Source organism: Lissotriton helveticus, chromosome 4_1, assembly GCF_964261635.1.
Source record: "Lissotriton helveticus chromosome 4_1, aLisHel1.1, whole genome shotgun sequence".
Taxonomy (NCBI): domain Eukaryota; kingdom Metazoa; phylum Chordata; class Amphibia; order Caudata; family Salamandridae; genus Lissotriton; species Lissotriton helveticus.
In genome coordinates, this window is record NC_136063.1 from 797,881,307 (window position 1) to 797,894,285 (window position 12,979).

The 12,979-nt window shown below is 48.8% G+C and overlaps 1 protein-coding gene across 1 annotated transcript in view; it reads left to right on the plus strand.

The window, feature by feature from the left end:
* The window catches only part of ROCK1 (Rho associated coiled-coil containing protein kinase 1), a 2,099,493-nt gene that overhangs the window by 1,257,331 nt on the left and 829,183 nt on the right, over window positions 1-12,979 (plus strand). The gene's annotated exons all lie outside the window — the stretch shown is intronic.

The following is a 12,979-nucleotide window of genomic DNA, read 5'->3' on the forward strand; positions in this document are numbered from 1 at the left end:
AGTAACATCTTCTGCTCCTTCGTCGACGGCGTCAATTTCTACTACAGCCATCACCTCTCCTATTCTGTCTACTAGGATCTCCATTGTGACTAAAACAACCACCGTCGACGACAGCCTCGTCGTCGAAGAAACACTCGTCGACGAAGATACCATGGAAGCCCCCATCGACAGACATCTACGGTGCCGTTGACGACCGTCTCGTCGACGAAGAAGCAAAGTCCGTCGACGACGAGTCCGTCGACTGTGGTCCTGTCGACGATGAGTCCGTCGACGGTAGTCCCGTCGAGTCAGTCGACGACGAGTCCGTCGACGGGTGTACCGTCGACGTCCAGTCCGTCGATGACCATTCCATCGACGTCGAGTCCGTCGACGATGGTCCCGTCGTCGACGCCTGCAATAATCCAGCTACCAAGTTCATCATTGTCTACGGGGCCACCAAGATCAGTAGATTCTGCTACAACAAAGCCTCCAGCCACAATACAGGCATTTTCTACGCCAATTTCTTCAAAAACTTTCCAAGTAACATCATACCAGAGGCAAGAACATTCTTATATCTCGCCACTTACGCCCTCTCATCTCTTAGAGACCTATGCTCATGAAGAGGAAGATGATTTTGAGGATGATGACCGTCGATGACCATTCCATCGACGTCGAGTCCGTCGACGATGGTCCCGTCGTCGACGCCTGCAATAATCCAGCTACCAAGTTCATCATTGTCTACGGGGCCACCAAGATCAGTAGATTCTGCTTCAACAAAGCCTCCAGCCACAATACAGGCATTTTCTACGCCAATTTCTTCAAAAACTTTCCAAGTAACATCATACCAGAGGCAAGAACATTCTTATATCTCGCCACTTATGCCCTCTCATCTCTTAGAGACCTGTGCTCATGAAGAGGAAGATGATTTTGAGGATGATGACGAGGGAGCTTTTGGGGTAGCTTACCATCCTTCGCAGTTGAACATTAAGTGTCAGGATGATGAGGAGGATGATTACTATACTGAGCACTACTATCAAGAGAACATTATAGTGCCTCACCGTACAGAATACCAGAGGCGATCTCAGGCTTCAGAGTCCAGCCATCTGCCACCGAGCCTCATTCAGGATTTACAGGCCATCCTGGCAGACTACAGACAACGCTTTCCACCACAGCAGGTCGATACTCCACCCCAACCTGCAGACTCTGTTCCTCAACCTGAAATTCCACCACCTAGATCTCCGGTCACGGAAACGCCACAACCTGATTTGCCTGTACAGACCCCGGATACTTCTTTGGATGAAGACGTAGAAGAAGACGAGTTACCAGATAATCCTCCGTTGGATCCGTGGGATGATTATGTAATTCCCATGCTATCTCCGCCAACCCCACAACCTTCAGACTCACCACCTGAAGACATAGGTGGGTTTCATAATCTTATACAGCGAGCTGCGAATAGATTTGAACTACCAGTAACAGTAGAACAGACATACTGTTTTCTTCATGATTGTAAAGAAGAGACTAGGAAGGTGTCTAGAGCCATTCCTATTATCGATTATATCTGGAAAGAAGGCATCAAAGTGATGAGAAATCCTGCTTCTGTGCCTGCGGTGTTACCACGGATTGACAAAAAATATCGTGCTCCTCTTGGTAGCCCTTCATGCCTTACTGGACACCCGTGGCCGGATTCGGTCATTTCACAGGCTGCACAACACAGATCGAAAAACCCAGCCACCCCCATCACTACACCACCGGATAAGGAGGGGCATCGTTTGGACCTTATCGGTAAAAACAATTACACCATGGCTGCTGCCTCAATCAGGGCTCCAAATTCTTTGGTGATTATAGGGCGCTATGATCGCCAAATGGGGTCTGACATGGCTGGGCTGATTGACCTAATCCCGGAAGATAAAAGACAGGAGGCTCGCAAGATCTTGATGGAAGGAGAGCGCGCAGCTGCAGAAACCATCGACTGCGCTTTGGATATTGCAAATACAAACTTTAGACAACTGGCAGGAGCCGCAGTTCTCAGACGTCAGGGCTGGCTAAAGGCTATCACCTTTCGGCCCGAGGTCCAACTAAAGATCCTGGGTATGGCCTATGACGGAGAGTCTCTATTTGGCAAACACATAGACAAGACCCTCCAAGCAATCAAAACGGACACTGATAGCGCAAGATCCCTGGCTTCCCTGCAATACAAACGGGGATCCTTTAGAGGTGCTAGAGGACGTGGATACTACTCTAGAGGAAGCTATTACCAACAAGGCAGACAATATCAGCCTCAATACCGGCAGAATTATCAGTCTTCTTACTGCCAGTCTGGAACAGCTAGTTTCTCTCGCCAAGACGGACGAAAGCGCACAAACAATCAAGGCCGAGAAACTCACAGAAAACAGTGAGATCAGTCGGGCGCCAACCTTTTTTCTTTCCCTCCCTGTGGGCGTGAAAATATCTGGCTTTCTACAACAGTGGCAATAGATTACATCCGATCAATGGATCAATGGGTGTTAGACCTAGTTCAACATGGACACACCCTAGAGTTTGTCACCAAACCACCAATAACTCCGCCCAGGGGACCCCCCTCCCCCTCGTCTTCACTTATTGTTTAAGGAAGCTCATTCAATGCTCCTCAAGAACGCCATTGAAAAAGTTCCAGTTCATCAAAGGCGGACAGGCTATTATTCCTGTTTTTTCCTCATAAAGAAGAAATCAGGGGAATGGCGACCGATCTTGGACCTGCGCAATCTCAACAGATATCTCAAGAAGCAGGGTTTTCGCATGGTCACCTTTTCGGAAATTCTAAGTTGCCTAAACGAGGGAGATTTCATGGCTTCTTTGGACATGGAAGACGCATACTTTCACATCCCAATTCATCCAAAACATCGAAAATATCTCAGTTTCACTGTGGCTGCCGCCCATTATCAATTTAAAGTACTTCCATTTGGCTTCAAATCGGCTCCAAGGATTTTTACGAAGTGCCTGGCCCCGGTAGCGGCAGCACTACGCTCTTCAGGGATCCAGGTTTTCCCGTACTTGGACGACTGGCTAGTCAAAGGTCCATCAAAGTGCAAAGTACAGAACGACATTACAGCGTGTCGCAATCTCTTTGCATCCCTGGATCTCACTGTGAACGAAAACAAATCTCAATTGATTCAGAGAAGAATCCTGCCTTTCCTAGGAGCTCGTCTAGACACAATACAATGCAGAGCATTCTTGTCTCAAGAAAGGCAACTCCGTCTACAGACATTGGCCATGAAACTATCAAAAAGAAAGTCACTTTCTGTTCGCTTCACTTCTAGGAATGTGTTCCTCGGCCATAAATCTCATTCCACTAGCACGTCTAAAAATGCGACCTCTACAGGAGGAGCTACATCTTCAGTGGGATCAAGCAACAGGTTCCTTCGACGACATCATCAAAGTAACCACACGCTTGGTAGATGCTCTTCAATGGTGAACGCAACTACACAATCTAAAACAAGGACTCACGTTCTTGCAAACTCCTCCGGACTTCGTTCTAACGACGGATGCTTCCATGGAGGGCTGGAGAGGTCCTCTCCAAGACTTGCAAGTGCAGGGCAAATGGTCTCAGAAATACAGACAATGTCACATCAACAGTTTGGAGTTGAGAGCCATTATTCTATCCCTACAAGCATTCCTTCCCAGAATCGCAGGGTCTTCAGTCCTGGTCGGAACGGACAATACTATCAGCATGTTTTATGTGAACAAGCAGGGAGGAACAAGGTCAGCGACCCTCTCAAAGGAGGCTCAGAAGTTATGGGAATGGCTACCACTTCACAACATAACTCTCAAAGCGGAACATGTCAAGGGCATCCACAATACCCTAGCGGACAAACTCAGCAGATCCTTTTCGGATTGCCACGAGTGGGAGCTGGACAACACTCAATTGGTCAAGGTGTTCCAGACATGGGGCCAGCCAACGTTGGACTTATTTGCGACCCAACAGAACAAGGATTGCCGGTATTATGCCAGCAGATACCCTCAACAGGGATCAAGAGGGAATGCCCTGTCCATGCGATGGTCAGGGATTTATGCTTACGCCTTTCCTCCGATCCCGTTTATTCCTCGTGTTGCGCAAAAGGAAGCTGGGGGGCTGCCGTCTCCTCTTAATTGCTCCCATCTCCTCTTAATTGCTCCCAGATGGCCTCGTCAGTATTGGTTTCAGGAACTCGTATTGCTATCACAGGCGCCTCCAATCAAACTTCTCCCGGCTCCAACACTACTGTCGCGCAACGAGGGTCAGATACTACACCCAGACCCTCAATCTCTGAAATTGCACGCATGGCTCCTAACTTCTTAGAGTTTCAACACCTCCAAATTCCTCAGGATTGCCGGGACATCTTAAAGAAAGCACGAGCTCAGAGCACATTAAAGACTTGTTGTCTCAAATGGAAGCGATTCTGCTCCTGGTGTACTTCTAACACTTTATATCCTATTGAAGCTCCTGCAGAAAAAATTCTTCCTTACCTTTTACATTTGGCTCGTTCGGCCCTTTCCTTCTCTTCGATAAAGGTCTATCTGGCAGCTCTATCCAGGTTCAGGAAGGTGGCTGACATTCCCTCACTATGTTCTTCATCGCTGATAAAACAGTTCATGAGAGGTCTTTTCCAGGCTTATCCTCCGGTTAAACCTTCACCACCGTAATGGGATCTCAACACGGTTCTCTCACAACTGATGAAGCACCCGTTCGAGCCGATTCACAAAGCCGACCTCAAGTACCTGACATGGAAGGTCGCCTTACTTTTAGCCGTGACATCTGCCAGAAGAGGAGGAGAGATTCAGGCTTTCACTATAAAAGAACCCTTCTTGTATTTTGCTCAAGAGTATGTCACTCTTCGGACGAATCCAACTTTCATACCCAAAGTGCCTTCTCATTTCCATCTAAACGAACCAGTGAAATTACAAGTTTTCTACCCAAATCCTACAACCCCGGCGAAAAGAACACTGCATTCTTTGGACATCAAGCGATGTTTGAAGTTTTATCTTCAAAGAACAAAAAATATCAGGAAATCAGATCAGTTATTCATAGCTTATGGCCAAGCTACACTGGGGAAAGCGGTCACTAAAGCCACAAATTCCAGAAGGATAGCCTCTGCGATCCAATTTTGCCACGTCAAATCTAACAAACGATTACAAAGAACTATCAGGTCTCACTCTACAAGAACTGGTAGCAGCATCTACAGCAATGTTTGCAGGAGTGACGCTAGAAAATATTTGCCGTGCTGCGACATGGAAGAATGTCTACACGTTTACAAAGCATTACTGCCTGCAATCAGCAAACCAAGATGATGCGGCAGTTGGTCAAGCGGTTTTACGTCACCTGTTTCCGTAAGAACAAATTCAGGTAACCAATGTTTATTCATTTTATCATGAGTCTATGCCTTTCAATATATCTGTGAATGTAAAGATGTATGTATATTACAGATTACTTGCTTGTTTGGCGTGATATTGCTGTTCCTGTTTAATGTTATATGACTGCTCTTTGGGATCTAGTCATGTTTATAATTAGTAATATTTACTTCGCAATTGTTGGTTGTTAAACATATGTTTATGAAAGTGTATCACTATAAGTCTCCCACCATCCGCAACCGACTTTTACCTGGCATACTGCTTGCTACTCTGATTCAGGCATGTGAATATATGAAAGATACCCCAATACTGGATAAGAAAACAAGTTACTTACCTGTAACTTCAGTTATCCAGTATTGGTATCTTTCATAGATTCACATGCACCCACCCTCCTCCCCGGAGAGTCAGTTCTCTAATTTTTGGGATACTCATTCCCACTTGTTTTAACGAAAATCTGAGGAGAACTGGCTCTGCAGAGAGGGTTCTAGAGGGTGCTGTGAGCTGATTGGTTGGAACAAAAACTTTGGTCTTTTTAGCATAATGAGGTAGATAGGCTTCTACAATCTAGGCCTTAGGCCTTTCTCATAGCTCCTACTACTGTAATTTACTTTTGGCACTGCTTTTTAGGGCTCGGGCCTACGCCTCCACGAAGTGGGGGGCGGAGCTTCCGAGCTCTTATGCGTTCAAAAAAAAAAAAGAATCCAGAAAGGGGTCCGGCTGGCACATTCCTTAGTTTTTTATGGCATCTGCCTAGTGATTCGTCTTCGCTGTGCTGTGTATTTAGTAGCGTTGACGTGATAGGCTATATGTAATTTACGCGTGCCCGATTTGGCATATTTTCGGCGGTTTCGCGCACGGCAGACTTATTAATCTTAATTAGGAGCTGTCAGAGTGCCCGTGTAATGCAATCCAGATGGTGCGAGCGCGTTCACCATTGCATTGCATGTATCATGCGCGATTGCGGCGTGTTTTATTTGCCATCACCTTGTTTAGAACTGCTGGTGCTGAGCTCCGCCTGGACCCACTTAAAGACCTGCTCTCTCCAAATGTAATGCTGCCCTCGAAATATCCACTTTGACCCTGTTGCCATAATTAAGTATGAACCCGCAGTGGCCCTTATTCTCCGGCCCCCTATCCAGCCCATGTCTTGAATATTGCGCACGTTCAGCCTTCACACGGTGGCATCCCAACATGGTAAAATGACGTGAGCTCTATTCCAGCCGAGAAAGGGAGACCGTTGTTCCTAAACTCCTCCATACTAGTGTGAGACCACACAGGCTAAGGCCATGAGGCTGCATGGTCCCAGGGGGCTACGATCGTCATCGTTTTAAATGGTTTGTTTACGTTCCACGGGGAGCCCCTTCCGCTCCTTCGGGCAGCATCTGAAGGAATTCTGGGCTTTAAAAACAAACTTGCTAATCACTCAGTGTTCACGGACACAAGGGATAGGGTTACCAGCGGGGTGTTAGCGGCCTCGTGGTGGGGAGGGAGTCGGACATCTTTGCTGCAGTTTAGGGAGAGAAGACGCTGGCGGGGGAGGGGGGGAGGGCGGGGGGGGGGGGGGAAGAGATGGAATAAACGCAAATTTGTGTCTGACAGTTAACACTTCAATGGCAGGGCATGGGCAGCAAGCATTATTTGGGGGGCAAATACCCCCCAAAAAGCACGAAGGTTCGCAGTTTATTGTGGTTTGTGGATATTTGCACTCTTAGTCTTATCAGGAATGACGGCCATCGGCAGGTCTATCTTGGCGCCTGTATACTTCAATGCCTTTGGATTTTATATTCATGATTGAGGGGCTACAGAGGAGCTGTGGGGAAGGGGCGAGCTACAATTCAAAAGGTGCTGTGATAGGGGTCGAGGTGCATTGAGTAGGCCATTTTGAGAATATTTTTTCATGGAATCCACCAGTACCACCACCACCAGTACTACCACTACCAGTATTACGGGCAGCAGTACCACCACCACCAATGCTACTGCTACCAGTACCACCACCACCAGTACTCCCGCTACCAGTACCACCACCACCAGTACCACCACTACCAGTACTACCGCCACCAGTACTACCACCAACAGTACTACCAGTACCACCACCTCCAGTACTACCACTACCAGTACCACCACCACCAGTACTACCAGTACCACCACCACCAGTACTACCAGTACCACCACCACCACCAGTACTACCAGTACTACCACCATCAGTACTACCAGTACTACCACCACCAGTACTACCACTACTACAGCCACCAGTACTACCACCAGTACTACCACTACTACAGCCACCAGTACTACCACTACCACCATCAACAGTACTACCACCACCACCAGTACTACCAGTACCAGTACTACCACAACCAGTACCACTACCACCACCAGTACTACCACCACCAGTACCACCACCACCAGTACTACCACTACCAGTATTACGGGCAGCAGTGCCACCACCACCAATGCTACTGCTACCAGTACCACCACCACCAGCACTCCCGCTACCAGTACCACCACCACCAGTACCACCACTACCAGTACTACCACAACCAGTACTACCACCTACAGTACTACCACTACCAGTACCACCACCTCCAGTACTACCACTACTACCACTACCAGTACCACCACCACCAGTACTACCAGTATCACCACCACCAGTACTACCACTACCAGTACCACCACCACCACCAGTACTACCAGTACTACCACCATCAGTACTACCAGTACTACAACCACCAGTACTACCACTACTACAGCCACCAGTACTACCACTACTACAGCCACCAGTACTACCACTACAACCACCAACAGTACTACCAGTACCAGTACTACCACAACCAGTACCACTACCACCACCAGTACTACCACCACCAGTACCACCACCACCAGTACTACCACTACCAGTATTACGGGCAGCAGTACCACCACCACCAATGCTACTGCTACCAGTACCACCACCACCACCATTACTCCCGCTACCAGTACCACCACTACCAGTACTACCACCACCAGTACTACCACCAACAATACTACCAATACCAGTACCACCACCTCCAGTACTACCACTACTACCAGTACCAGTACCACCACCATCAGTACTACCACTACCAGTACCACCACCACCAGTACTACCACCATCAGTACTACCAGTACTACCACCACCAGTACTACCACTACTACAGCCACCAGTACTACCACTATCACCACCAACAGTACTACCACCACCACCAGTACTACCAGTACCAGTACTACCACCACCACCAGTACCACCACCACCAGTACTACCACTACCAGTATTACGGGCAGAAGTACCACCACCACCAATGCTACTGCTACCAGTACCAGCACCACCAGTACTCCCGCTACCAGTACCACCACCACCAGTACCACCGCTACCAGTACTATCACCACCTGTACTACCACCAACAGTACTACCACTACCAGTACCACCACTACCAGTACCACCACCTCCAGTACTACCACTACTACCAGTACTACCACTACCAGTACCACCACCACCAGTACTACCACCATCAGTACTACCAGTACTACCACTACTACAGCCACCAGTACTACCACTACTACAGCCACCAGTACTACCACTACCACCACCAACAGTACTACCACCACCGCCAGTACTACCAGTACCTCCACCACCAGTACTACCACTACCACCACCACCACATTAACACACTCCATAACACTTAGCAAAAATACATTACCATTTACAATGCCATTAGCTCAAACTCAAATAAATCCGAGCCCGATTGCATTTCTAATGCTTGTTTTTATATACCGTGGGACTCCCGCCTCGGCGACGGGGAATGATTCAGGCATGTGAATCGGTGATAAATACCAATACTGGATAACTGAAATTACAGGTAAGTAACTTGTTTTCTTATCCAGTATTTGGGTGTCTTTCATAGATTCACATGCCTGAATCATTCCCCGTCGTCGAGACGGGAGCCTCCGGTATATAAAAAAGTAATGTCCTATAGACATACATAGAAAAGAATAGGCCTAAAGGTATCACCTTAGTGTCCTATCCACGTCCTTATGTAAAAAGGACCAAAACAAAGTAGGCCCAAGGGTCCCACCTTGGTGGCCTATCTGTGTCCTTTTGTGAAAAGGACCAAAGTAAAGAAAACCAACCAATCAGCTACCACCTCCTTCTAGAACCTTCCTGTCAGGAGCCCAAGTCTCTCAGATTTTCTACCGCACGTTGTGCTAGGGAGTCTCCACCTGAGTTCTCCTCAGGAATCTTTCTTCTTTCTACAAAAAACGATTTTATTCAACTTCTAGCATTATGGCTGATAGCCAGAAAAAGGTCTCTTTAGAGCCTGTTACTCCTGTGGCAAAAAAAGGCTTCATGTAGAGGATAAACATGAAACTTGTTTATACTGCCCCTACCCTCAACATCAAGCCAAGGACTGCAAAATATGTAGGACCTTCTCGAACAAAACCCTGAAGGACCGAGAAGGACGCCTACTACTCTGGTTAAATAGGCTGAAGACCAGAACAGATGACTTGGTGTCAGAAGGTGAGTGTTGCTGGATCTTCGCATTTCTCCTTGAAGAGGCCAAGGGTTACTTCCCCTAGCCCCTCAGACACCCCTCCTAAGAAGACTTCCAAAAAGTCCTCAGAGGGCAAAACCTCCGTGTCTGGCAAGGATCTTCCTGTCACCAGGAAGCAGCCGCTGGCCTTAACAACGACAACAGCGTCGATGGTCTCCTCAGCGTACAAAACTGTCTCCACGTCGAGGACGACAGTGTCGGCGACGACAGCATCGTCGGCCGCCTCCTTGACGACGAGGACAACGCCTTCATCTTCGGCGAGTAAACCTGTGCCGTCTACTATGCCAGTCACTCCATCGACGACGAAGATACTACCGTCGTCGACGAGATCGACGTCGAAAACATCGACGACGACACCGTCGACGAAGACCATACCGTCGACGAGGAGCATGCCGCCGACGACGGGAATACCGTAGACGACGGGAATACCGTCGACGACGGGAATACCGTCGACGACGGGAATACCGTCGACGACGGGAAAACCGTCGACGACGGGAAGATCGTCAACGGCGGTGACATTGCCATCCACGAAGGCTGCGTCGACGACGACACCGTCGACGAAGGTGATTTCTACGAAGGCGCCGTCGACACAAGCGTCGACGACCGCAGGGACATGGAAAGAGTCTGAGCTGCTCTCGCATGCCCTGGATGCCTTCCCGCCTCAGACATCCCACGTCACCGTTAAGATCACGAAAAGGCCAATTACACCACGCCTGACGTCGCCCAGTAAGGTGCAACAACTGCCTCCAGCCTGCCTACTACAGGGTGAGGCATCGGATGAAGAGTTCTACACTCAAGCAACTAGCCCATCAGACTTGGTGCTGAAGTGCCAAAGCACAGACGAGGAGCCGGAAGAGGAAGAACAAATGGAGCAATTAGTCCACACTCAAGTGCAATCACAAGTTACACCAATGGTGTGCCTGCCAGCATCCATTGTCTCGGACCTGCAATTCCTGATATAAGATTACAAAGAGCGGTTTCCGGAAAAACACACTACGCCTGCACTTCCAGCTGCGCAGGTACCTGCTCCTTCGTCTCGACACAGGCCACCTCCACTGGTACTTAGTAAAGACCAGGAGCCGACACAAGACATTCACTCGTCTGACGACGAGGAGAGAGATCAAGAAGAAGGCGAGGTCCATGACGACGAGTCGGACCCAGATGTAGACCAGGACTATGTTACACATTCTCCAGCCTCTCCAGAACCACAGTCTTCGGAATCGCCACCGCAGACATTGGTGGATTCCATAATCTGGTTGAGCGGGCTGCCAAACGTTTCCATATGTCTATGGAAACTCAGGAGACTGAATGCTTCCTTTATGATTTTAAGGAGCCCACTAAACAGACAACAAGGTCGATCCCCATTATTGACTTTATCTGGAAACAGGGCAAACAACTAATGCAAACGCCAGCTTCCATCCAAGTGGTTGTACCCAGGCTGGATAAGAAATACAAGGCTACATCATCGGCGCCAGCATGCCTCACAGGTCACCCCAAGGCAGACTCTGTGGTAACCCAAGCGGCGCAGAAAAACTCGCGCAATCCAGCCTCGCCTCTGTCGACACCACCTGACAAGGAAGACAGAAAACTGGATGCAATTGGCAAACGTTTCTCCACTACGTCGGGCATGACGGTGAAAGTGGCGGATTCTATAGCTCTTCTGGGCCGTTACAATCGTCAACTCTGGGCAGACATTGCACCCTATCTATCCGATCTGCTGGAGGATGTAAGGGAGGAGGCTCATTCGCTTCTCTTGGAAGGCCAAACATCTGCCTCCGAACTCATTGATTGCGCAATGGATGTTGCCATGACTGGTTTCCGGCAGCTGGCAGGTGCTGCCGTACTGCGAAGACAGGGCTGGCCCAAGGCCACCTCTTTCCGCCAGGAAGTGCAAACAAAAATACTCGACATGCCCTATGACGGCCAACATCTCTTTGGCGAAAAGATTGATAAGGCCCTCATCACCATTAAAAAGGACACGGACACTGCCAAAGCTCTTGGAACACTGCAATTCCGAAACCAGTCCTATCGTGGCACCAGAGGAAGGGGACAGTCTTCATATAGGGGTTCCTACCAGAATAGGTCTTCCTATTCGTACACCCAGAGCAAATCGCAATTCCAACCGCGACAGAACCAGCAGGGCCGTCGGACTTCCTACGGCAAGTCAAACTACAGGGGGAAAAATCAAAAAGACCTGCTGGCAACCGCCAATGACTTATTTCAATGGCCAGTCCATCCACCATTGCATTCTTTAAAACTTGGAGGGAAACTCACATACTTCCTACACAATTGGCAAAAGATAACATCAGATCGGTGGGTTCTCCAACTCATACAATTTGGACATTCTCTAGAATTTGTCTCAATTCCCCCAACAACACCACCTGGCAATCGGTCCCACAGGCACCTACGGCTGCTTCTTCAGGAAATCGCTTCCATGCTCCAAAAAGGAGCGATAGAGAAAGTTCCACAGGCCCACAAAGGGAAAGGTTTCTACTCCCACTTCTTCCTCATCCACAAAAAAGGGAAAAAGTGAAGGCCAATCCTCGACCTCAGGGCCCTCAACGTGTTCCTAAAGAAACAATCGTTCCGCATGGTAACTCTACAGGAAATCCTGGGTCTCCTGGAGGAAGGGGACTACATGACGTCCTTAGACCTACAGGACGCCTACTACCATATTCCTATCCTCAAAGGGCACAGGAATTACCTCAGGTTTGCAGTGGCGGGACAACACTACCAATTTCGTGTCCTTCCGTTTGGCCTCAAATCTGCCCCACGGATATTTACCAAATGCCTCTCACCCGTGGCAGTCTTCCTTCGTCAACAGGGTCACCAGGTATTCCCATACCTGGACGACTGGCTGGTAAAAGCACCATCTGCGACAGCCGCAACCATATCCTCCAACGCCTGTCTGAATATTTTCCACCGACTAGGTTTGACCCTCAACCACGTAAAGTCGGCACTGGAACCCAACAAGGTCATTACATTCCTTGGGGCGACCCTGGACACAGTACGCGTCAGAGCTTTTCCCTCTCAGGAGCGGAAGTTCAAAATCATCTCCCTGGCCACAT